Raw genomic sequence first — 26,527 nt, forward strand, 5'->3', positions numbered from 1 at the left:
TAGTCGTAACCTGATGAGCACAACTCCAATTGGGGCACTTTAAAGCTTGAGATAAAGCTTGAAAAATTACTGGCGAGAAAGCTGAAGATGACCCAAATTGATTCCATACGCCGCCATGAGCAAAATTGACGCGAACAGAAGGCTTTCCCAGCACGACTACACGTAGAGAAGGCTAGTCGGGGCAAAAATCTGCATCCAAAAGCACCAAGGAGACACAACGAGCTAAAACCTAAAAATTTCTGATGTTTGGCTGAAATGTTTTTAGTTTGTACATAAGTTTTAGTTATATACAAGGCTCACTTCAAAAAACTCACTCACGGGCACTTACAGTAGCCCGACAATAACAATTGCTAGAAATGCCCAAGAGTAGAATGGAGCTATTGATCATTGCCCTAGAGTGCTCATGGTGCCTTCAAGTGCTTGCCTACTCCCTTAGTGCATGATTATTACGTGAAATGCATATGGTGTGTGTGATGATCTTGTGTGGGTAATCGTTGTGTGTTTGAGAGTGACCTCTAACCCTCCTTATATAGGTGGAGAGGGGGAATCTGCTACAATTTTTAATGCTAGACAAGAGGGACTTGGCACATGGCCCGCCAGCCCTGCTAGGAAGACCATCTGCTTGGTGTTATTTAAGGATGATGATGCATGCTATATTCTCTCCTAGTCAGTGGGTGGCCACCGCTACAGAGAGAAGGAGAATATACAATAAATTTTGTTTTTTTCTAAAAAAATTACAGGAAAAAGGTAAGGTTGATGATAGGTAAAGTAAAATGAGAATTTTACAAGTGGTCGTGTGTGTGCATGTGCAAGAGAGAGGAAGAAGAGAGAGAACCATTGATTTTTAGAGAGCAAAAAGACAGAGAATTTTCAGCCATGGAGAGAGAGAGCAAGAAAGAGAGGGAGAGTGAAGAGTGCATGCATGTGTATGTGTGAGTGTATATGTGCTGAAAATTGGTTGTTTTCAGCTTGTGTGTGTGCGTGCATGTGTGTGCGCGTGTATGTGTGTGTTTGTACGAGCGAGATAGAGTTTTTGTTGGTCAAAGAGACAAGCTGAGAGAGAGAGAGAGAGAGAGAGAGAGAGAGAGAGAGAGAGAGAGAGAGAGAGAGCTTTTTGTTGGTCAAAGAGAGAGAGAGAGGGAAGACACAAGCTGAGAGAGAGAGAGAGAGAGAGAGAGAGAGAGAGAGAGAGAGAGAAATAGCGAGAGAGAGGTGGTGGGATAAGGAGAAGGAGAGAGAGAGAGAGAGAGGATACAAGGAGGCCCCTCCCTCCTCATTTATTGACTTTGGCTTCAGTATTGGCCACCCTATTTTCAAACTCTAGATATTATATTGCTAAAGTAAATTAAGAGTGGAGCCCCATGGAAAAGAAAGATGCTCTTGGCTCCACCAATGCTTGACCATAATGCACCCTCTTGACCATCTATCCCATGGAAAGCTCTTGAAATAGATTTTTTCTCCAAGCTTTGAGTCTTCAAGTGGGGGTTCATCCATGAAGCCTTGAAGCCTTGCTATCAAGTGTATACCAAGAGAGAGATGAACCGAAATTTGAAGAGCGGCCCTCATTAGCCATTCCCCTTAAGCTAGAGACATTTATGCCTCTAGCTCTGTACTTTATTCTTCTTCGGTTGAGGTGGAGGAGTCTCCCTTTTCAGGAATATCCATCATTGGTGCTTGATCAAACCTCAGAAAGTACTGCTTCAACCTGCATCCATTGTAAATGCCTCTAGCTTTGTACTTTATTCTTCTTCGATTGAGGTGGAGGAGTCTCCCTTCTCAGGAATATCCATCATTGGTGCTTGATCAAACCTCAGAAATTACTGCTTCAACCTGCATCCATTGACACGTGTTTTGTGGAGCCTACCATTTGCATCCATCAATCAATAACTGCCATTGTTGTAGTGCTTCCTAATGACGAATAACCCCTCCCATCTAGATGAAAACTTCTTATCCTTCCTAATGTCAAGGTAAATTTAACATTATACTAAATGCATCATTTTGCTTACACTAATTCCTAATAATAGTTATTTTTACTTGTGGGGGTCTACCTTCAGTTTATACATTGCAGTTATCTTCTAGGGTGATTCTAAGTGTATCCTAGATACAGAATGTGACAACCCGGTCACACCTAGGAACCAACCATGAGACATTCTCATGAACGTAGCATACTTTGCTATATGTAGAAACGACCCTCCGTTAAGGTGGTTTCACAACACTTGTAATCACAACAAGTCTGTACTTAGTACCCGATAATTTTTGGCCACTGAAACTGTTCCTGATATTGTGTGCGTCAATTGGTCTAATGAACGGATGCGACCAGCACCTAGGGACTTCCTCGCGACACATCATTTCGAATTGGGCGCCAGTGTCAGTCCCAGAGACTCATATTCTCCACATGTGGAATATGTCTCAAGTAAGGATGCCAGGAAAAGTGACATCCATCAAGTACGAGCTGTACTTGTGTGTGGAGGTAACTACAAACACTCTGCGACGCGAGTGAGAGGGACCCTCATTATCATGCTCCACACTAGCTAGACCAAACTCCTTGAGTTCCTAGACCATGTTGTATCCCATGTGACAACATGTGCCAAATCGAACCCTACAAGTAGGTTCGTAACATCATAAGGCAAAAAGGTAGATTGGACACTTGGCCCAAAATACTTTGTGCCGACATGCCCTTGGCATGTCTCTGTAACATTCAAGCGTACTAGGCCAGGACGGACATGCGGTCAAGGGGCGCTATATTTAGGGGCTAGGAGTCTGTATATGGCACGGTTGGGTGGAGAGTTGCATGGTCCAATCCCCCGTGGTCTAACATTGGTATCAGAGCAAGGTGGAGAGGAGGAAGGAGGGTGGAGCCAGGGCGGAGAAAGATGGCATGGTTCTCTTTTCAAGGCATGTACTCTCTCTCTCTATCCCTCTCTCCTGGAATCTCTCTCTTTCACGATTATGGAGGGCTGCTATCCCAAGCCGGGAAGGAAGAAGGAGATGGGCGCCATGCACGAGGCATGCAAGAGGAGGGCCGTGGAAGCGGCAGCCTGCACAAGCCGGGGACGAGGCACGCAGGTGTGCATGAACCCCTGTCAAGGCGAGGCGATGAGGAAGTAGAACCCGTGTGCAGGACCTCTTGAGACGAGGGGACCGGGTGTGTCGACCGGCTCCAAATTAGCTGAAGTATGGCTTGACAGGAGCGCGTCAGCGAGCCAGGGAGTTTACGTATCTGCAGCAACCTCAAAAACGGACCTCAGTGCACGCTGGCTCAGCCTTCTTGCTCGCGCAAGGCCGCCATCGCTGCTGCCTGCAGGGAGTTTTTTTTTCGATTTTTTTTGTTTTTACTTTACTTTAAGGTTATCAACCCATCCCCTTGGGAGGGGCAAGGCCCCACGTTCGCTCAGGCAGGCAAAGCTCCGATTGGGCATGCAAAGGAGCCATGGCTCCGGACGGACATGCGATTCAAGCTTGTGTGCAAGAAATTTACAAGCTACCTCTCGAAACCTCTCCATGTCGGGATTGAAATCGGAGTCCAAGGCAAGCAGTGCTCGCGAAGCAAGGTGTTTAGTTTGCCATGATGCAAGGTTTCTAACTTCGACATGGATTGGAAATCACATGCAAGGCATCACTAGCGGCGGATGCCGATTGTTTTGAAAGGAATCCGGCCGACTCCCAGATTCAAGCAGTACCAAGTCTGGTACAGATTTGGACTCCAGACTCGAGAATTTATGGATCCCATGGGAGAGATCCAACATCATGCACGACAAGGTCATGGGTTGGCATCTTGGCGAGGCTTCAAGGTGCATCTGTTAACGCTCCAGGTATTTTTGTCTATGTTTCGGCATTACTTTTTGCATTCTTTACAATCATCTGCACTTTGTTTGGTTTTGTGAATTCCGACTGGTGCAATAGTTGCCGCTCAAGAGATAGGTAGAATTTATCAAGCAAGGCTTGAATGATTCTACAGCAACGCTATGGAAGTTCTCACAAGATCCCAAATTGGTTGCGCATTGGGCAAGGCCCTTGGCAGCAAGAAGTAGAGTAGTATTGAGCATGTGTTTGATAACTCTAGTATGCACTAGCATGGATGATCACGCCTATCATTCATAGAGCCAAGCAGGTACGCGTGGCATAATTTGCACGTGTTCTATTTTTTTTCCATTACATTACACTTTGACACGGTCAATTGTTTGTGCATGATCGACAAGGTCAACTCTCTTTGCTATGACATCTGTCCTCGCTGATAGCATTTATTGGCAATGAGGCCGGACATAGTTATCTGAGGCATGGCTTCTTCTGAGTACCTTGATAGAGCACGCTCGTCATAGGTTACATGTTGCTTACCTTGATAGAGCACGCTCGTCATAGGTTACATGTTGCTTCAAAGGCACAACCAAGGACCAATTTTTTAGTATCTCAAGGAGATCGGCATGGCCTATTACTAGATTTGTTGTGGGCAGCAAGTTGCTCGCCATGGCTGACTCCTTGTCACTGTTTCTACAAACGGACAGACGATGCTTGCCACACAATACTGGTTAATTTCACTTGAAATTGCTTGACAAGGTCGATTCTTTTTGTTATGATATCTGCAGCCACATTCGTTGACTGTCAGCACAAACATATTTCTATGAAGCAAGGCTTCACATCAGGCTTCTTGCATTGACACTCCCCATGTTTGGCATATGCTATGAGCATACAACTTGGGAAGGATATGGAAAACTCTCTGCAGGATATTTCATTCCGTACACGACGGATGTATCTGACATAAGAAGACGTAGTTGTGTACACATCAACTCCCACTCGCACAGCAAATACGGCTATCAACCATCTATGAGACATCATATATGGCTATGAGTCATCTATCTGACAACCACATATGGCTATGAGCCATCTGTGAGCAAGTTTTTTCCTACAACATCTCGGGACAACTGGTTACAACAACAACCAGGTTCGCCCAGTTTAAGTTTTCCTTGTTTTTTCCATGTTTACACTTTCCTTGGCAATTACTATCATTGTGCAAAGCAAAGTGCTTTGGCAACTTTACACGAAGCAAGGCTTCTCCCTTGTGCCGCGTTACTGCCCATTGACCTCAAATCACGGGCGTTGGCACACAAGTTTGGGAAACTGGTATGACTAGCAGTTTGCTCCCATTTTAGGTGTGGTGATATCCCATTATGATGTACCACTACCAATGCAGATTGTGCAAGGCACTTTTGGTTTCTGCTCTCACGCTTGAGGCTGTCATATTAGCCAAGGGCTTATGCTTTTTCATGCAAGGCATGCTAAGCAGGTGGCATGGAATCCACCACTTCATAGATTACGCTTCCGCTATCACACTCGCATTTCTTTCAAGGACAGACTAAGTGATGGATTGTTGAACCTGATGGTTAGCTGCGATTACCACCCAACAATACTCAAAGGAACCTCAATCTAGCACTTATTTTCTAGGAAAAGTGCCAAAGCTATGTCGTACTCATACAATCACGACCCCTACACGGTAGGTGGGTCGGAGTGAGTTTTGTGTTTTTCTGTTATCTCTCTTGATGAGACAGTCATACCGAAAACCTGTGGAATGCTTATACAATAAGCTGCAAGTCAGGCATACGATGCATAAGAGCACACAGTTTGGGCACACACTCTAAAAACTTATAGAAAGTTCCTCAGCCCAGCCTGCTATTCTTCTCTCTCTTTCTATTTAAGGGAAAAATGAACATCTTCAAAGAAGCTTTTGATACGTGTAGCCCGAGCCAAGATGCTCTACCTTTCAGCTAGCACATGGCTAAGATGCTACTCATATTAGTCTTCAACGGTTCAATGGAGCCTGAGCCAAGGTGCTCTAACTCTCAACTAATTTGTGTAAGGGCTATGAGCCACACAGGCTAAGAGCCATTGTCAGGCCAAGGGTAAGACCCAATTATTGGCATTCTTTGGGTGATTGTTTTCCAGATCGAACAGATCTACCCAGGGAAGTATACATCGACGTTAATGCATAAGCAAGAGTCTTGTCATTACAGATGTTTAGGGTGTCATTTTTGCACTACATGTTTTTAGTGCAACACTCAAGTTGAGTTTTTGATACATCTTCAACTCACAGCAACTGATCTTTACAAGGCAGTATAGATGCAGCAATCAGTTGAGACAGCATGGGTGTCCACTAGAGCTAGGCAGTTCACTTGTGTGGATTTCCTGCTCTCTCTATAGCACTATGGAGTGTCTATGGACATATTGTTTTGGGGTACAACCCGACGGGTGACTGCTACATCACCCCATAGGCATTGAGGATCACAGTTGATCTGCATTGAGTATCACAGTTTGATCTCTCTCAGTTAGACTTTCAAGGAAAGAATTCCGCAATCTACCACGCGGTAGCAGACAAACTCAACTTTTCAAGTTGATTCCAATCATTATGTACACGGTTAACTATGTTGGTTGCCGCTACCTGCTAGTTGAGCAGTTTCTACAAAGGGTCTTACCAAGGGGTTTGACTACGTAGATTTTAACCAAAGGGGTTGGATTGTGAAGGCAACACCCACGGTTCCCAGTGCAATGTTGTTTGTTTTTTAGGTAGGACATGTGCTCCTCTCCGTTTGAGTACTGGTAAGTGAACATTACATTCAAACCTCCAGGTACGCATCTATTTATTTGGTGTTATTCCATTTTTTGTATGCTTTGCTTGTTTTTTTTTTTTTTTCAATACGTATAAGTACGCTTGAATGTTACAGAGCCATGCCAAGGGCATGTCGGCACAAAGTATTTTGGGCCAAGTGTCCAATCTACCTTTTTTCCTTATGCTGTTACGAACCTACTTGTAGGGTTCGATTTGGCACATGTTGTCACATGGGATACAACATGGTCTAGGAACTCAGGGAGTTTGGTCTAGCCAGTGTGGAGCATGATAATGAGGGTCCCTCTCACTCGTGTCGCAGAGTGTTTGTAGTTACCTCCACACACAAGTACAGCTCGTACTTGATGGATGTCACTTTTCCTGGCATCCTTACTTGAGACATATTCCACATGTGGAGAATATGAGTCTCTGGGACTGACACTGGCACCCAATTCAAAATGATGTGTCGCGAGGAAGTCCCTAGGTGCTGGTCGCATCCGTTCATTAGACCAATTGACGCACACAGTATCAGGAACAATTTCAGTGGCCAAAAATTATCGGGTACTAAGTACAGACTTGTTGTGATTACAAGTGCTGTGAAACCACCTTAACGGAGGGTCGTTTCTACATATAGCAAAGTATGCTATGTTCATGAGAATGTCTCATGGTTGGTTCCTAGGTGTGACCGGGTTGTCACATTCTATTATGGTCCAACTTTTTCTGCAAAGTCTGCTACGTTCATGAGAAGGTCTCATGGTTGGTTCCTAGGTGTGACTGGGTTGTCACACTCTATTATGGTCCAACTTTGTTGCAAGATTTTCACGTAAGTATCGTGGAAATTCTCGTCATGGAATTGCGGTTTGGATATGTTTTTGTTAAATGCATGCACACTAGGTGTTATGGGCCCTAGTGTTTAACACAAATTTATTTGGAGCGGCATGCAAATCCATGGACTTTATTCTTTCTGCACCCTTTTCCACTGCTAGTGCAATCTCTCTTGGAGATTTCGTATGAGTTTACACCCTGCCATACAAGGTGATGGCTGAGTATGGATATTAGTGATAGGTTGCTGGAACCTCCAATCTACCTTCAACCTAGTTGGTTGTCTCCATTCCATATCGAGTATATGGCGGGATACTCAATGGTTGAGTCATAGTTTGTCGTCAGTCGTGGAAGACTATCTGTAAGTGGTTGGGGAAAGTACCCCACTCTTACTGTTGTTATTCATCCCACATTGGATGGGCAGCTTACAAGTATTCTATTTAGTACTAAAGGATATGCTAAGCGCATACGTTAGTAAACCGTGCTAAAGGATCTGCTAAGAGCATACGTTAGCACAATGCATTCTGAATAGGTGATTCTCTCCTTATTCTAGGTAATTCTGCTTAGGTTAGGTTTTCAACTTTGAACACCTGTTGTGGTGGGGTTGGATACCGATAGTTTCATAAGTCAAGGACTTAGTAGGTGTGCTGACAAAGTATGTTGGCATGTAACCTTTGTTAGGGGTGAACATGTGGTTCTGTGTGTTCCAAAATGTTCAGAAGTCTGACATGAGGACACTCCCTATTCTATCTTTCAGTAGCTATGAGATTTTCAAGATACTCACATGAGTTATCATGAGTTACCATTTAGATACGGGTGGTTGCAAAAGGACAACAATGTTGAAAATCAAGATGTGGCTCTTGGTTTCATTGAACCTCCTCACTGCACCAGGTATCAGTCATATGGACAATTGGCTTGTGTAGAGGATGCCAGTAAGGAAAACATCAGTGTTCTTACGAAGATACTACCACTTGTGTTTTCGAGGACGAAAACTCTTCTCCAAGGGGGGAGCAATGTCAGGCCAAGGGCAGAGCCAAGGGCCAGGATGGACATGCGGTCAAGAGGCGCTATATTTAGGGGCTAGGAGTCTATATATGGAACGGTTGGGTGGAGAGTTGCATGGTCCAATCCCCCACGGTCTAACACTAGACATGTGTTCTTTCTTTGTACTAGGCATGCCTTGTGTGTGATCCCCCCTCATGTAAGGCTCGCCCCCTCCTTGTAGGGATTCGCATTGATTTTTGCACACCTCAAGCCACTTAACCTTGGGCTTGGTTCCCACCACAAGCTTGGCCCTTAAGCCCCTCAAGCTTGGGCCGGGTTCCCACCTCAAGTACAACCCTAGAATCCCCTCAAGCATGACAAGCACCTCAAGCATCCCATCCATCAAGCACCTCAAGCATCTCAATCATCAAGCATTTCAAGCACCTTAGTCATCAAGCACGTCATGCACCTTAAGCTTGGGCCGGGTTCCCCTAGCTTACCTAGGTCAAAGGACTTTTACACTAACTATTGGGAGTCTTCAATGAAGCTAACCCTAAGGTCTTTATGCTCCCTTGGTTAGCCTTGCTCTTTGATAGACATCTCTCATTTGAGCCCCTTTACCATTGGCCCCATGTTGAGATAGATCTATAAGCACATGTCTATATCTTAACCCTTGTTCTCATTTATTCTCCTACATTAAATAATCAATTTAATATGAAAAATTCATTTGGATTGGTTAGATATTAGATTTTATGATAGTCCACATCTCTACTATCTATAATACAAAATTAATAATAAACAATACTTTCATTTTTTATCCTCTATATACAAAAGAAATCCATTAAATTTTAGGATTCCATTGGAACATTCTATCCCCCCCCTCCCACCCCAAAATTCCACATCAACAGAGACTGCTCGCCTTGCCGCCCTCACCAGTTGTCTACCCTATATTCCCTTCCAATCCTCTATGATAGCTTAGTTGTCTCTAAGCACGACCCCCCCCCCCCCCCCCCCCCTTGTGTGCATGCCTTTTCCATCCACATCTTCCCTTGTCTCGCCCATATGTCCTAGCAAATTCATCCTTATGCAAAGACCACCCCACCTCAGCTCGCTTTGCTATTTCTCGTCGTTTTCAAACAAATGAGCCAAAGATATATTAGAGAGAGAGAGAGAGAGAGAGAGAGAGAGAGAGAGAGAGAGAGAGAGAGATAGATAGTTCTATTATCATCCTCGGAGGTCAAATATGACCTATGGGACCAAATGAACATGTCACGTGGTGTGAGTGGAGGTCATAAGTGACTCTCGATGCTCAAAAATGGTTGAAATGAGCATCGCAATAGAGAGTCCACATCATGGTTGGGAGAGAAAGGTATGTAGGGAGAGATCATGTCTGAATATATGGGAAAACAAGGACCTAATTTGGTCAAAATCTGAGCACTCAAGTAGTGTGTGGTACTCAATCTCTCGCACTTGACGAGGGCATAAGGTGCAAAGTCGATGAGACTCCTCGCCAGTACCCCAACCTCCTATCTCGCAGCGTAGAGAATGGGAGCTAAGATGAATGGAGGCAATGGTGCGGATTGCACTCAATGGGATGGGCTCAAGGATGTAGGGATGGGTTCGGTGACTGCATTCGGAGAAGAAGAGAGCGTTGTAGTTTGGGGCAATGTGTGTGGTGTAATGGCTGAAACGAGAACCTCCGGATTTCTCCCAAGCCATGATACATTGGCGTTGTAAGAAGGCCTCATTAACTTGACCAAGTGACATGCATCCCATCGTCCAAACCATTTCTTGATGTCAAGCATCCACCCCGAACTTATTATTTTGCTCTTGCATGTCCTTTGGACCTTTTGACTTTCTTCATATGCGATTCTAGGAAGTCGATACATAGGTCTACATTGTGTCTTAAGCATGTACTCCACAACCCTTTGCATGCCAAAGACCTCAATGGGAAGCGATCCGGACTCAAGAAGTAAGAGCATGTAGGGTGTTTGTGTCTTGACTTGGAGAAAGTTGGTGAGAAAACGCTTTTGGACATTCTCAAACTCTTCCAAGTAGACTTCCAGATGCTACCACCCCACACCTCCACTCCATAAAGAAGCACCGGTGTCACCAATGTGTCAAAGAGGTACTTTTTGAGAGCCCAACACTTGATCTCTCCAGCATTGCACATATTCTCAAATGCATAATAAGCCCTCTTTCCGGCTTCCAAGCGACGCATTGTGCAATCCTTCCATCTATGATTGGATGGAACCTCAAGTCCAAGGTACTTGAAGCTATCTACCACTTCAAGTTACTCATTGTTGTATACAATGCATGGATTTTCATCATTGAGGGTCTTTACAAGCATAACCTTAGTTTTGGATCCATTCACGATCAGCCCGCTATGTAGGCAAAAGTGTTCCAAGACACTCATAAGCTTTTGTGCATCTTCTAAGGTATGTGCCAAGAGCACTACATCATCCGCATAAAGCAAAAGCATGATCGCCGCATTTCCGATCTTAACCTCTTCTATGCCCTCTCGTTGCATAAAATCAAGAACCATGCATTCCAATTCATCAATGAGTGGCCCAAAGAGGGAGAGAGAGGAGAGAGAGAGAGAGAGAGAGAGAGAGAGAGAGAGAGAGAGAGAGAGAGAGAGAGAGAGAGAGATGTTATTATTTTCCTTGAAGGTCAAACATGACCTGTGGGGCCACAATTACATGTGATGGAGTATGTGTATGGCTAATGATTGACTGTCGATGTTCCCAAAATTGTGGTGATGAGAGTCGCAATGGAGAGCCCACTGTGGCTTGGAGCGGAAGGTGTGTAGGTTTAAGTCATGGCAGAAATGTGAGAGAAGCAAGTTCGGATGTGAGAAAAAGCTGAGTACTCTAGTAGTGTGTGGTACTAAGACTCTTGAACTTGCAGTGAGCATAATGTGCACAGTCAATTTCACTCTTCTCCATCTCCCCAACGCCCTGTCTTGCATAGAAGGAAATGGTAGAGAGAGATAGAGAAAGAGAGAGAGAGAGAGAGAGAGAGAGAGAAAGAGAGAGAGAGAGAGCTCATACATTGAGTTAAACAAAATGATTTGTTGCTTGAACAGAAGACCGCATTTTGGTTATGGGAGATGGAGAATAAACAAGAGGGATGGAGATGGAAATTAGAACGAGTTGAGAGCCAGTGTTGAGCACCTATAAGAGAAAGAGCAGCAAGTTGGTCAATTGCGAATGCTCCAGAGCAGCCTACATGGGATACAGAGAACACCGACATTTTAGAGAGAGAGAGAGAGAGAAAGAGAACGCCAAAATCCAAACCACTCCCAGAAGAACCTCTGTTGATGCATTCGAAAGAGTTGTTCTCTTACTGCCAAACATTGCAAATTGACACTCTGTGTGTGTTTGTGCAAGTTCTAGCTCCCATCACCTCCGACAATAAATTTGCATAGATTCTCCCTATGGATGGTTTGTTTAGAATCGTGCACACATACTAGAAGGTGGTAGAAAATATTAAAGGAGACGGTACTACCACTATAGATCTTACTTCTAATTTGTTTTGTGAGGTTTGAGTCTCACAATGACTTGGAGGGGATCTGAACCCCTTGCAGGTCTCATGAAAAGGTAGCCTTGCTTCAATAAAAAAATGGTCTCTTTGAATTTTTGTAAGAACGCCTTGCAATTGAAATGTACTCAAATATTGAAATTTTAGTTAAACAGTTCAAGATTCAAATATATATATGTAGAATTGTCTTTTAGAAAAACATATTTTTTACCTTCTCATAAAGGGATGAAAAGGTTCTATAGCCTGCTCCATAGTGTCATTTTTTCAAGCCTTGCCCTCGCCCTCGCCTTGTTTGTATTTTCATTATATACTATTTTTTGTTTATTGTAGTTTCAAAGATGTTATTAAATTGTCAATAACTTTTTTAATCCTCTTTGTTTTTTTTGAAACCAGCCCTAAGATAAGTTGAAGTGATCGTTTCTTGCCTATTGTTCGGAGTTTTGAGAGAGAGAGAGAGAGAGAGATCAAACAAATGTGTTACAATGTATGTTGGCAGAAGATCATTACCAAAGAATTCACAAAACCAAGTGATCGACATTAGCTACAACATCCTCATTACGATGCATTAAAAGATGGCCTTGATTAATCATCCACTACATCATCATCTGCTAGTTCCATAGCCATGATGCAGTCTACATGGAGTCCTAGTTCATCAAAATGATCATCCTCATCATCATCCTCTTCTTCTAGCTCTTCATCCTCTTCTTCGTCTTCCATGTAGGTTTTTTCTTCCTCATCGACATCTTTCTCATTTGCTTCGTCAAGTGATCATGCTGGAAGTTCTTCACCTTCCATTTCTGCTTCATCATCATCATTGTGTTTGTCCATAGTGGTTCCTATGTTCGCTGCATCATCTAGTATACATCTTGCTCTTGGCGTGACTTGTATGACAAATGAATATCTTCGTTCGTAAATACCGAGGCGGTCTAGGGCGGGCAACAAGAGAGGCGACCTCTAAACACCCGTCAAGGCTCCCATGCTACTCAATTGGGGCTGGGGTAACCACAAGCAAGAAACAATGTCACAGGAACAGAATAATAGAGATAGACAGGAAAAGGTAGAGAAAGAGATCTTTGTATTGATGAATCTTTGCAGACTTTTGATACAATAGAGGAGCAATTGAATATGGGCGCACTCCGTTGTACGGAGCTCGAACCTCCCGACCACCCCCGAGCTTCAGTTCGCTTGCATGCAGCTTCTCACTCGCACTCGCACTTGCAGAAGAAGAGATCGGTGATTAATCCCCAAAACGCACCACCCGTCTTTCTGTTTTGATTTTTCCTCCAAAAGCATGCGACCTCTCAAAATAGCCGCTTTTCTATTTTTGGCGTTTGGTCGACTGGACTTGCGTGCCAAGTATACCTGCGAAAATAAGGTAAGAACGTGATCGCGAAGCGATCCGTAAAGGTTAGATTTTTAAAACTTTTTTCAGTTGTCTTCAATTGAACATAACTTTCAAACGGAGCCGAAACAGCCCAAGTCTGTCTCACACAATCTTGTTGCCCTCGTTGCGCTCTTCGACGGCTATGTGATGGAAAATTTCCATAGCCTGCTCTGATTAAATCAACCTGCAAAACAACATTTTCTACAAAAACGATGCAAAAACAGCAAGTCCCACTTTTTTCTTAATCTTTGGCCCTCAACGAGCATCAAAACATCAAAATCTCTAAAGACTCAGAGAACCAAAGTTGTTCCTTATAACATAGGCTTCGATCGCTTCATACATCACTTTTTCAAAATCCCACGTTAACACCTTCAAAAATGCTCCAAAAAGTGCCTTCCGGATCAAAAAATTTTATTGGATGAAAACAATCCATACATCCTTCTACACAGTGGACTAACTTTAAAACGACCAAAACTTCCTAGAAAAAAAAAATTTACTACTAAAACACCTCAAAATCAAGTCCTGTTACAAACAACAACAACAAACCCACAGCCAAACAAGTGAAAGGGCACCACCTAGTTATGGTATGCAAACTAGGACACAAGAGAGATTTTGTCACAACCAAGAAGATGCGCCACAAAACACACACAATCAATCTCACACCAAGACACACCAAATGGAGCAGAGCGAGCTAGAGCAAAGGAAAGAGAGAGAGGAACGAAACTTGCGTAATGCCTTGTTTGTGACTTGCAAATGGATATGGTTTGTTATGATGCTATGGTAGAGCTTGTACAAAACTAAATCAACGCTTAGTGAATGCTAAACATTGCCAACACACACACACACACACACACACACACACACACATTTTCTTAGGGTGTGGGAGACCTTTCACCACAATACCCTCTTACAATGGACAAAAAATTGGCAATGAAAACATACTAACACAAGATCAAATGATAAAAACTTAAAATATATAAGTCACCTTGAATTCACCAAACCGTATTGCACAAGTGGAAGGACGAATATTTGAACGTCGATTCACGCCTTTGATACACCCAGCCTCAATTTATTGATGATGGAGGAACATATACAATAGTGATTTTGAGATTTTGAACTCCGCTCTCTCACTTGCAATGGGTAGCTCGAAAGCTTCTCTCACACCCAAAGTGAAGCTCACAAAGTGGTTGCTACGCCTAAATCTCTCCTCATGCATAGAGTGTTGGGGTGCTATGTGAGATATTGGGGGCTATTTACAAGAAAGAGAGGGGCCTATGTATATAGGTTGGAGACCTCTCATTAAGGTTATTGGAAATCTTAATTTACAAGCTAAAAAATCAGGATTATGATTTTTTTTTAATATCAAAAAATTGCGGGCCTTCTTTGTCTGCTAGAGCCATGGATGTGGACTCAAAAGAGAGCATTATTGATGGTAGATACGGTAAAAGTAGAGTTTTAAAGAAGGAGCGAGAGAGAGACAGAGAGTTACTATGCACCTGTAGGCTTGAGGTGAGGTGTGTTTTATGGTTAGGTCAATGGCTATTTTGTGCTAGTATGTTAGTGGTTAGTGTTAGTAGTTTTGTAGTTAGTAGGATGGGGTATAGCTACATGCCATATGCACTCAAGGTGCATCACATAAAAAGTAAGAGAAGGATGGGAATATACACAATTTGATGAAAATCACAAGGTGGAAAGGGAATTTCCACCTATCTCCTCTAGTGAATGAAGTGGTTGTAGAACTCTGTCGGTGTAGTTCTTGTGACCATGGAAGATTTGAATTTTCCATGATCAAACTCCTCCTTTGGTATATCTTGAGCTTGGTTATTTGCTGATTTTTTCTCTTTTTGTGAAAGGATGAAGAGGTTGTGGTATTAGGAATTTGATTCTAGAGAGAGAAATTGAGCTATATGTGTGTAGAGATGATAATTTTGAGCTATGGAAGATGAAAGTTGCAGGTTGGAGTGACAGATGGAGAGGAATGTGTGTGTGTGTGTGTGTGTGGAAGTAGGAAAGGAGGTGAGAGAAGACTATGGACCACTTGTGAGGAAAGTGGTCCATTCAAAAAATCCTATCTTACCAGTGGTAGCTCAAAAAATTGTCCAATTTTTTGAGGTGATTACTCATATATTGGTCCATATTTTCTATTTAAACCACTACTTCAAATTTAGAGTGGAGATGGATATAAGAAATCCCACGAAAATGGATATTTTTCTTCACAAAAAAAGGCTCCAATGCCCCCCCTTTTGTTGAATTTGCATATGGCTCCAAAGGTGAGCCCCTCCTTGCATAAGAGCATGACCTAATTAATTCTTAGGAGTTTGAAAATATGCATGGTTGTGGATTATGCATAAATATAATATATGGATATGATGGAAAAAGCAAGCTACTATATATAAACAATTCATGGAATCTAGAATAGTGTGAGCTATATATATAAAAATAAATATATAAAAATATAGGGAATCCAATGAGGAGGGTCCTCATTTGTTTTTATTGATGTATAATTATTTACAAGAGATAAAGAAAAATACATGTAGAAAATAGGAATTTAGTGAAAGGCAATGACTCATGGTGAAAGGTTTTTTCTTGGAGTGGATTCACACCAAAAATAAGAGAAGCTTGCATAAAAATATCTCCATATGGAATAAAGAGTATGCAAAATGGGAAGAAAATTGTGATAATGGTAAGTATAGCATACTTAGACAAATAACACAGACCTAGTTAGAAATATTTAAATAAATACCAAAATAATTATAATAATAAAAAATCCCTATATTTAGGCCCTATATACAATGAAACATTTATACGCAAAAGGACCATAATATACTTTGGCTTTTATTTTTATTTATTTATTTGGCTCAACTAGCCCAATGACTAGCTAAGTGAGGGTTTTTAAGGAGATATGGAGAAAGTTCCCTAACTCACATACGCCTATGTACAATAAAAAGGTAGGGATAGCCATAGTATTTATGTGATTTTGGTAGGGCGAGGTAGCTCACTATGGAAATTTCAGATAGCCAAAAAATAGCTATCAATACTTGGAAGATAGATCACTTGCTCACAACTTTTTGGAGAGATGTAGATATCACTTGTGCCCATGAATCTTAATAGAGGGGCCAAATTCATCCCAAAACTCCTAGTTTTGGGTATGAGTTTGGCCCCTCTATTGCAGGATTTTTGGCATGTCTATTTGCATGCAATGGGATTCCCAAACGGCTGTATGTGAGTGTGTATATACATATATATGCATGCAAACTTTTATGTATATTTAGGTTGTATTTGAGTTCTCTTTTCTCTCTTTTTCAATTGTGACATGGCCGGGCAAGATGAAGACTTCTTTCGCTCTTTTTTTAGGACAACAGTGCAATGGTTCTTCTTCTGGGAATCCTTCTGGGGGCTCCAGTCCCTGAGACCAGTCCCCTCCTTGTCCTCCTCCTATTTTGGTCCCTATGGATCCTGAGACAGCCTCATTCTTGCACATGCGGCAAGAGTACGAGCAAGCTTTGCAAGGGATCTTCTCTTCATATACACCACATTAGTTGTCATAGTATGGGATTTTCCTCTCATCCTCACCCATGTTGAGCTTATATGTGAAGCTACTCAATATATGGCTTCTCTATATATGGCACCCAGGTCCCCTCTATATATACATCATCTCATGTGTGTATTCTACACACTTTGGGGTTCTACTTCTGTGTTATCTCCTTCTCTCAACATGGTATCAGAGCAGTACGTTTTTGTTTTCGATTTTTTTCCTGATCAAAATCGATTTTGCAGAAACTACTCGCGAGAGGGATCAGAATCGATGTGGTCTACAACTTTGCAAAAGGAAGTTTCTTCAAATTCTGCACCGATTTTGAGTTATCGTTCACGGACTGTGTACATATCTGAAAAACAGCTTCCACATTTTGTTTTTGATTTTTCTGCTAATTGGAAATGATTTTGCAGAAACTACCCGCATGAGAGACCGGAATCAATGTGGTCTACAACTTTGCAGAAGGAAGTCTTTTCAAATTCTGCACCGATTTTGAGTTATCGTTCGCGGACTGCGTACATACCTGAAAAGCAACTTCCGCTTTTTGTTTTTGATTTTTTTACTAATTGAAAACGATTTTGCAGAAAACTACTCGCGTAGGAGACCGGAATCGATGTGGTCTACAACTTTGCAGAAGGAAGTTTTTTCAAATTCTGCACCGATTTTGAGGTATCGTTCGCGGACTGCGTACATACCTGAAAAGAAACTTCCGCTTTTTGTTTTTGATTTTTCTGCTAATTGAAAACGATTTTGCAAAAACTACTCGTGAGAAAGACCGGAATCGATGTGGTCTACAACTTTGCAGAAGAAAGTGTTTTCAAATTCTGCACCGATTTTGAGTTATCGTTCGCGGACTGCGTACATACCTGAAAAGTAATTTTTGCTTTTTGTTTTTGATTTTTGTGCTTATTGAAAACGATTTTGCAGAAACTACCCACGAAAAGGACGGGAATCGATGTGGTCTACAACTTTGCAGAAGAAGGTGTTTTCAAATTCTGCACCGATTTTGAGTTATCGTTCGCGGACTGCGTACATACCTGAAAAGCAACTTTTGCTTTTTGTTTTTGATTTTTTTTGCTAATTGAAAACGATTTTGCAGAAACTACTCGCGAAGGAGACGGGAATGGATGTGGTCTACAACTTTGCAGAAAGAAGTGTTCTCAAATTCTGCACCGATTTTGAGTTATCGTTCGCGGACTGCGTACATACCTGAAAAGTAATTTTCGCTTTTTGTTTTTGATTTTTGTGCTTATTGAAAACGATTTTGCAGAAACTACCCACGAAAAAGACCGGAATCGATGTGGTCTACAACTTTGCAGAAGAAGGTGTTTTCAAATTCTGCACCGATTTTGAGTTATCGTTCGCGGACTGCGTACATACCTGAAAAGCAACTTTTGCTTTTTGTTTTTGATTTGTTTTGCTAATTGAAAACGATTTTGCAGAAACTACTCGCGAGGGAGACGGGAATGGATGTGGTCTACAACTTTGCAGAAAGAAGTGTTCTCAAATTCTGCACCGATTTTGAGTTATCGTTCGCGGACTGCGTACATACATAAAAAGCAATTTCCGTTTTTTGTTTTTTATTTTTCTGCTTATTGAAAACGATTTTGCAGAAACTACCCGCGTGAGAGACCAGAATCGATGTGTTCTACAACTTTGCAGAAGAAACTACCCGCTATAGGAGACCGGAATCGATGTGGTCTATAACTTTGCAAAAGGAAGTTTCTCTAAATTCTGCACCGATTTTGGATTATCGTCTCCGACTGCGAATATGTTTGAAAATCAAAATTTTACTTTTTGCTTTTGATTTTTCTCATAATTGAAAACTTCTCAATTATATTTTTCTTCATCAATCATATATTTGTTACTGACGTAACTTTGCTGCAGAAGCCAGTTACACATCGTTCCGATTCAGTCGAGCCGTTGATGATCGTCCAAATTCTATCGAGCTACTGTTGGTACATGATCTTTTGTTATATGATATACTCGCTCATTGATTCTCGTATAATTATTCTTTTAGAGATATAGTTTACGTCGTTTTATTGATAATTTCTCATTGATACCATAGTGATTTTGATGGTACCATGATTATGTTTTGTTAATACTTTGGTCATGGTGATTTTCGTTGATACCATGATGATATGTCATTGATACCATGGTTATTCTCGGTGGTGCCATGATGATATTTCGTTGATACCATGGTTATTCTCGGTGATGCCATGATGATGTTTCGTTGATACCATGGTTATTCTCGGTGATGCCATGATGTTGTTTCGTTGATTCCATGGTGATTTTTGTTGATACCATGATGATGTTTTGTTGATACCATGGTTATTCTCGGTGATACCATGATGTTGTTTTGTTGATACCATGGTTATTCTCGGTGATGCCATGATGATGTTTCGTTGATACCATGGTTATTCTCAGTGATGCCATGATGTTGTTTCGTTGATTCCATGGTGATTTTTGTTGATACCATGATGATGTTTTGTTGATACCATGGTTATTCTCGGTGATACCATGATGTTGTTTCGTTGATACCATGGTTATTCTCGGTGATGCCATGATGATGTTTTGTTGATACCATGGGTATTCTCGGTGATGCCATAATGTTGTTTCGTTGATACAATGATTATTCTCGGTGATATCATGATGCTTTTCGTTGATACCATGGTCATTTATTCATTTTTATTGATATAATGATGATATTTTGTTAATACTTTGATGGTATTCATTGATCACTACATTGATAAATGTTGTTTTATGTAGTATATACACATATCATTTGTATCACGTAATCACACATTTTGTACTTTTACGTTTATACTTTATGTACCATATGTTGTCGTGCGTATATATGTCGTCAAAAGAGTGGCATCGCGAACCATCTCTTATGGCATTGTGAACGTAATTATTTCATTAACGATGCTAATAATTTTCATGACATGTTCTTTTTGGAGTCTATGATCTATGTAGGATTGATCAAAGAATTGATTTTATGAAGACAAACTTGGTGACAAAAAAAGATTTATGAAGATATGTTTGGTGATGCCATATTGATGACAACATGAAGACATGTTTGGTGATGCGATATTGATGACAAGCTACACAGCAGATTCACGGAGACACTTTTGATTACAAGCTAATCGATAGCTTTTATACCTCTTTATTGAACCTTTGTATTCATTATTGTATTTGATAGGATAAGAGTAATGTAACTCCTCATAAAACATTCATTGTAAAAGGAGTGATGTAGCTCCTCGTAAACATTTGTATATTTAATGATTTTTATAATATAACGGTGGGTGTATATAGAGCTGTGGGTTTTTCCCTTGATCCCCCAAGGGTTTTTTCATCCACAGTTAGGGACCCTTATTTGAGCGGGGGTGTTGAGCTTATATGTGAAGCTACTCAATATATGGCTTCTCTATATATGGCACCCAGGTCCCCTCTATATATACATCATCTCATGTGTATATTCTACACACTTTGGGGTTCTACTTCTGTGTTCTCTCCTTATCTCAACAACCCATGCCCTTGCAGGCCCCCACTACCTTTTCTTCACCCTTTGCCTTGGTACCCCCACTACATTTCCTTCACCTTTTCTCTTGGACTCCGCTACTACATTTCCTTCATCAATTTCCTTGGCACCCTCTTCTATGATTCTCTCGCATCAACCCTCCCCGCTACGACCATCATGCCATCCTAACCCTCGTGGTCATCGATCTTCTTTAGGGCAGAGTGAGAAACATAGTTCATGTGGATTTGGTGGCCGACGAGAGTCCATTGATATCTAGCTGAAACGAGGATCGAGGGGAGGCTCTTGTTTTGATGCTTTCTTTGGAGGAGGTGGGGGAGGTTCATCCATTGACTTGCCAGATCCGGGCCACAGTTCTGATGTGGACATTCTAGATGCCGATGATGATGGGCTATACTATAGGTGTCATCGAGACGACACTGTTAGGAGTTTTTTAGACGAAGTGATTAAACATTTGTACATACACATGCATGGTGCATCAAATAAAGAATTTCCCATTTCCAGATCCAGGTGGTTACATGGGGCCCGCATGTGTACAAGTAGGACAACATGTACATAATGCATTGATTTTCACTATCACCAGTACTAGTGTGTTTTTCCTATAATAATGAGGAGTTGATAGCGCTTAAAACTTCTCAAGGAAGCTATCCGTGGGCCGACGTCATGAGGTAAGCAGGTGCGTCAGATGGCATCTAGTTGCATTAGGCGGTCGAATGGGGTCAATACTTGCACATGGATAAGTACGAACACAACATGTTGCTTTTTTGTGATAATTATGTAAAAAGGTCATCATGAGAAATGTATTTGGGGGCCACTTCATATGGTTGCGGGATGCATTATTGAAAAATTTGAGTGTCAAGTGTGCGGATGGATGTAGAAGGGTGACAAAAATGCACTGCATGGCCAGTTTTTGGCCTGTTCGGGGTCCGTTTGAGGTCAACTAAAAGGCCAGAGGTCCCCAAGGGATAAAGTGAAGTGTGGACACTAGACAACCTGAGAGAAGACCAGAAAAAACCTGGAGAGAGGAGGAGGAACAGTCGCAACTGAGTTTTTGTTGTTTTTGGAGCCTGTTTTGGCCATAAATTGCTCATCCGAGGTCGGATTTGAGCTCTTTGATATTGTAGACTAGGATTTTTGGCTGCTCTGGACGCAATGATGCTGTCCATTTTGCCAAATTCCTCACTTTTTCTTTCTGTTTTGGTTGTGTAAGTTTCTCCTGTGAGTGAAGCCTTTGTTCAAATTTGTGACTGTATCTGGCATATTTCATCCATATTGTGTGAGCTATTTGCCCCATTGGTGTTGGCCCAAGCGCAATTGTACCTAAACATTATAAATTCTCCTTTTTTGAGCTAATTTATTTAGGTGTGTATGTGTGTGTGTGTGTTTGTGTGTTGTGTGGGAAAATGTACAGTCTCTCTCCTCTCACTCCATCGGTGTGTTCCCTGTCTCGGCCAGATGGGTTGTGCAAGCCGAGTGGTACCCCATAGTGTTTGTGTGTGTATCATCCCAAGAGTGTGTGTCGGGTCATTATAGAGGCGTTTTGTGTGTTTCCATCCCACTCACATTCTTTTGGTGCCCCCACTGACGATCTTCTTCGAGTACCTTCAGCTTTGGGATGATGAAGCTTGTGAGATTGTTGGCAAAGGTACAATTTCTGTCAAAATTGATAACGGAAATGAATGGTAGCTTAAAGATGTTAGTCATGTTCCTTCTCTTCGAAAACATTTGATCTCTACAGGACAGTTGGACGATGAAGGTCACAACATTGTATTCGAAAACAAACGGTGGAAGATCTCAAAGGGATATTTGGTGGTTTCCAAGCGAGAAAAGGTCCGTACACTTTACTTGTGTACTGCTAGCATGCAACCTTCACCTTGTGCAGCAACTACAAAAGTTGACAATGTGGTGTGGCACTACCAACTTGGGCATATGAGTGCCAAAGGAATGCAAATCCTTCAAACAAAGAAGCTTCTATCAGGTTTGAAAGAAGTGGACTTAGAGTTCTGTGAAGATTGTGTTTATGGTAAACAAAAGAGGGTCAAATTTCAAAAATCAGGAAATGAAAGAAAAAATAAAAAACTTGAGTTGGTTCATTCTAATGTTTGGGGTCCTGCAAATACACCATCACTTGGTGGCTCATTGTACTATGTAACATTCATACACGATGCGATTAGAAAAACATGGGTTTATGTCATGGAGAATAAGTCCAATGTATTTTCCATATTTCAAAGGTGGAAAGCCTTTGTGGAGAATGAAACAGGTACCAAGGTTAAATGCCTCAGATATGACAATGGAAATTAATATTGTAGCAAAGATTTTGAAAGCTTTTGTTCTAGCAATGGAATTCGGAGGCAAAGGACAACCCCAAGGATACCTCAACAAAATGGGATTTTGGATAGGATGAACAAGACAATCATGGAGCAAGCACGAAGCATGTGGCTACATGCAGGCCTACCGCTTGAGCTTTGGGCGGAAGTTGTAAGTATGTCTGTGTACTTAATCAATCGGTCACCCTCAACGGCATTGGATGGGGGAGTTTCAGAAGAGGCATGGATAAGTAAACCGGTGAATTATGCATTTCTCAAAGTTTTTGGGTGTGAGGATTTCATGCACATAGATAGAAGCCTAAGATCAAAGGTAGATGCAAAGTCCAAAAAGTATTTCTTCATTGGATATGGAGAAGGTGACTTTGGGTATCGCCTATGGAATCCTGAAGATGGTAAAATCTTAAGGAGTAGGGGTGTAATTTTTAACGAACAAAATATGTACAAAGATTACTTGGAAAGAAATCAAACAAAAGAAAAAGGTGATGAGTACATGGAGCTTGAGGATGGCGAAGACTGAAGGACTGCAAACGGGGACAATGTGCAACAACTTCAACCAATTGAGGAGCCTCAACCTATTCCCCGAAGATCTACAAGAGCAAGTAGAACTCCAGAAAGGTTTGTTCCTTCCTTCAACCATCTCTTGATCTCAGATTCTGGAGAGCGGTAGTCATACGAGGAAGCTATGCAAGATGAATCCAAAGAAGAATGGACGAAAATCATGCAAGGGAAGATGGACTCACTACATCGCAACCAAACATGGGAGTTGGTTGAGTTGCCTAAAGGTAAGCTGGCAATTCAAAACAAATGGGTGTACAAGGTGAAGGAAGAAGAAGGTGGGAGGAAAAGGTACAAGTCTAGGCTTGTGGTAAAAGGGTTTTGTCAAAAGAAAGGTATTGACTTCAATGAAATATTTTCTTCTGTTGTAAAAATGAACTCAATCAGGCTTATTTTAAGCCTTGTGGCTGCTCATGATCTAAATCTCGAGAAAATGGATGTAAATACGACATTCCCTCACGGTGACTTAGAGGAGGAAATCTACATGCTTCAACCAAAGGGGTATGAAGTAAAAGGTAAGGAGAAAATGGCTTGCAGATTAAAGAAGAGCTTGTATGGTTTAAAACAAGAATCAAGACAATGGTACTTGAAGTTTGATCGGTGGATATTGGACCATGGATTCACAAGATGCAACTCGGATATCTGCGTCTACACAAAGAATTTGGGAGATGGGAAATTCATCATCCTAATGTTGTATGTTGATGACATGTTGATTGCAAGTGCTAACATGCAGGACATCAACGACCTACAAGAGGAGCTGTCTAAATCCTTTTCACTGAAAGATTTAGGTGCTGCAAAGAGGATACTCGGTATGAAAATATCAAGGGATAGGACGAAGAAGACAGTAAAGCTATCTCAAGAGGATTACATCAAGAAGGTACTAGAAAGGTTTGCAATGAAAAATGCAAAACCAGTTTCTACACCTTTGGCTAGTCACTTTAAACTAACGAAGGATATGTGTCAAAAGACACAAGAATAGATAGCCTATATGTCTAAAGTTCCATATGCTACAGCGGTAGGTTCTCTAATGTATGCTATGGTCTGGACAGGGCCATACATTGCACATGCAGTGGGAGTTGTGAGTAGGTTCATGGACAACCCAGGTAAAGAGCATTGGCAAGCTGTGAAGTGGATACTTAGGTATGTAAAAGGGACAATAACAAATGCTTTGTATTTTGGAGAAACTGATATTTTTCTAGAAGGGTATGCTGATGCAGATATGGCAGGTGACAAAGATACTCGAAGGAGCACTACTGGCTATGTGTTCACAGTTGGAGGCACATCAGCAGTAAGCTGGGATTCAAAGCTGCAGAAAGTGGTCTCACTTTCTACCACGGAAGCAGAGTATGTAGTGAGGCGGTCCGGGGCGGGCAACAAGAGAGGCGACCTCTAAACACCTCTCAAGGCTCTCGTGCTGCTCAATTGGGGTTAGGGCAAGCACAGTCACAGATAACAACAACTCACAGCCAGAAACCAATATAGGAAAAGCGGCACCACCTAGTTATATATGAGAACTAGGACGCACGCGATATCTCCTTGTAATCAAACACACAAAGGTAGGGGAATGCAAGATAGCCGCACACACACCAAACAAAAACATTCACCACGCCAAAGATAAAAAATAGAGAGACAACACAAAACTTGATCTTGTTGCCAATACACAAATTGTCTTTGGGTCACAGGAGCCCTCTCACCGAGCACCCTCTTACAATTGACCTTTTAGGCAAACAATTCAACAAGCCCTCAAACCACCAAGCATGAAATGGCATTACAAACTTCAAGGACAATATACCTTCAAACACCTGGTGAGCCAACTTATCAAGTCAATTTGGAGAGAAGAGTCGTAGTTGCAGCATACAATTGCACCCAAAACTATAAATCTTATTTATGCACAAGAGTAGGCTACAAGTGTGGTGAAGAGTATGGCATACACTCCACTCCTCTAGATGGCATAACTAACTTCAAGCTTCTCCATGCACCTATGTGTAGTGATGGAATAGAGCACTCACAATGCACACACTCTACACAACTAGGCTTGAAGAGTGGTGTGTTATGTGTTGAGAATGGTGTGGTGTAGTGTGATCATGTGATGTTTTACAAGGGAGAGAAGGGCTCTATTTATAGGTTTTAGAAGCCCTGATTAGGATTAGACCAAATCAAGTTTATTTGAAGAAATCAAAGATTATGCATATTTTATTTTTTTAAATGAGGGTGGGTCTCTCTTATCCTTTGAGTCACATGGATGTGGGCTCAAGGGAAGACAATTATTGAGGATGAAAGGAGAGAGGATTGAGTGAATAATTTGGGAGTGCCTACTCTAGTAGAGGGTGCATTTTACAATAAGGTTAGTGGTTAGTAGTTAGTAATTATCACTACAAAATATTTACAAAATCATTCACCAAATGGTGAGATATATGATGAGAAACGTGAGAGAAGGGATAAGCTTGTAAAGCAAGGTTGAAGCTTTGGAGAAGTTGACATTCACCTTGTTACAGCACCGGTAAAAGAAGCGGTCAGCATGGCGAAGTAACGCGTGTCGATGAATCTATGTTATCTTCAAACCTTGGAAAATTCATAATAAAAGCTTCATTTGCAAAGGTTAAACTTGGATTTTTGCTGATTTTTTTGAAGTTCATTACAAAGCTAAAGAGAGTATGGTAATATGGACATATATGTAGAGAGAAAGGGGGACACATAGGGTGTACAAATGGAGGATGAAGGCTATCGAGGTGTGAATTAGGGCATGGGACTTGCAGGTTTGGGAGTGGGAAGGAGAGGGAGGAGTGTGTAAGAGTGAGTAGGTGTGTGGAAGGGTGAGAGAAATAGGAAGATTTTTTTGGTGTATGAGGTGGCAGTTTTGAATTCGGCCATAAATTTCATGTAAAATCGCCCTTGACTTCAAAATTTCTGAAAAACTTATGAAAAATACTTCAGCTCACGAGCTATGTTTTGTCTTTTGGAAGTATCCTCAAATTCGGATCATAAAAAGGTGCCAAAATTCGAGCAGAAAGCTGTCCCTGTAGCACCTAATAAAGCTTGAAGTGGGCCACTATTTGATTCTTTTTCCTTTGTAGTCTTGCAAGTGAGACCCCAATATATCAACCATGACCTAATATTTCCAAGGAGCTTGCACACATGTATGGTATAGGATAAGTATCAAATATAATATATAATTGTGGGGTAAGAAGATAGGCTAGCTACTCATGAAAAATGGACACATGGGATGCATGGTGGCAAAAAATAT

At 41.6% G+C, this 26,527-nt stretch overlaps 2 pseudogenes; one reads left to right on the forward strand and one right to left on the reverse strand.

Annotated features, from left to right (window-relative positions):
• Positions 1–3,008: 3,008 nt before the first annotated feature.
• Positions 3,009–4,126, forward strand: LOC147445734 (uncharacterized; annotated as a pseudogene).
• An 8,400-nt stretch (positions 4,127–12,526) lies between these two features.
• On the reverse strand, positions 12,527–16,427 carry LOC147445735 (uncharacterized; annotated as a pseudogene).
• Positions 16,428–26,527: the final 10,100 nt, after the last annotated feature.

The sequence above is a fragment of the Adiantum capillus-veneris genome, chromosome 12 (assembly GCF_014529385.1).
Source record: "Adiantum capillus-veneris isolate H3 chromosome 12, ASM1452938v2, whole genome shotgun sequence".
Lineage (NCBI taxonomy): Eukaryota > Viridiplantae > Streptophyta > Polypodiopsida > Polypodiales > Pteridaceae > Adiantum > Adiantum capillus-veneris.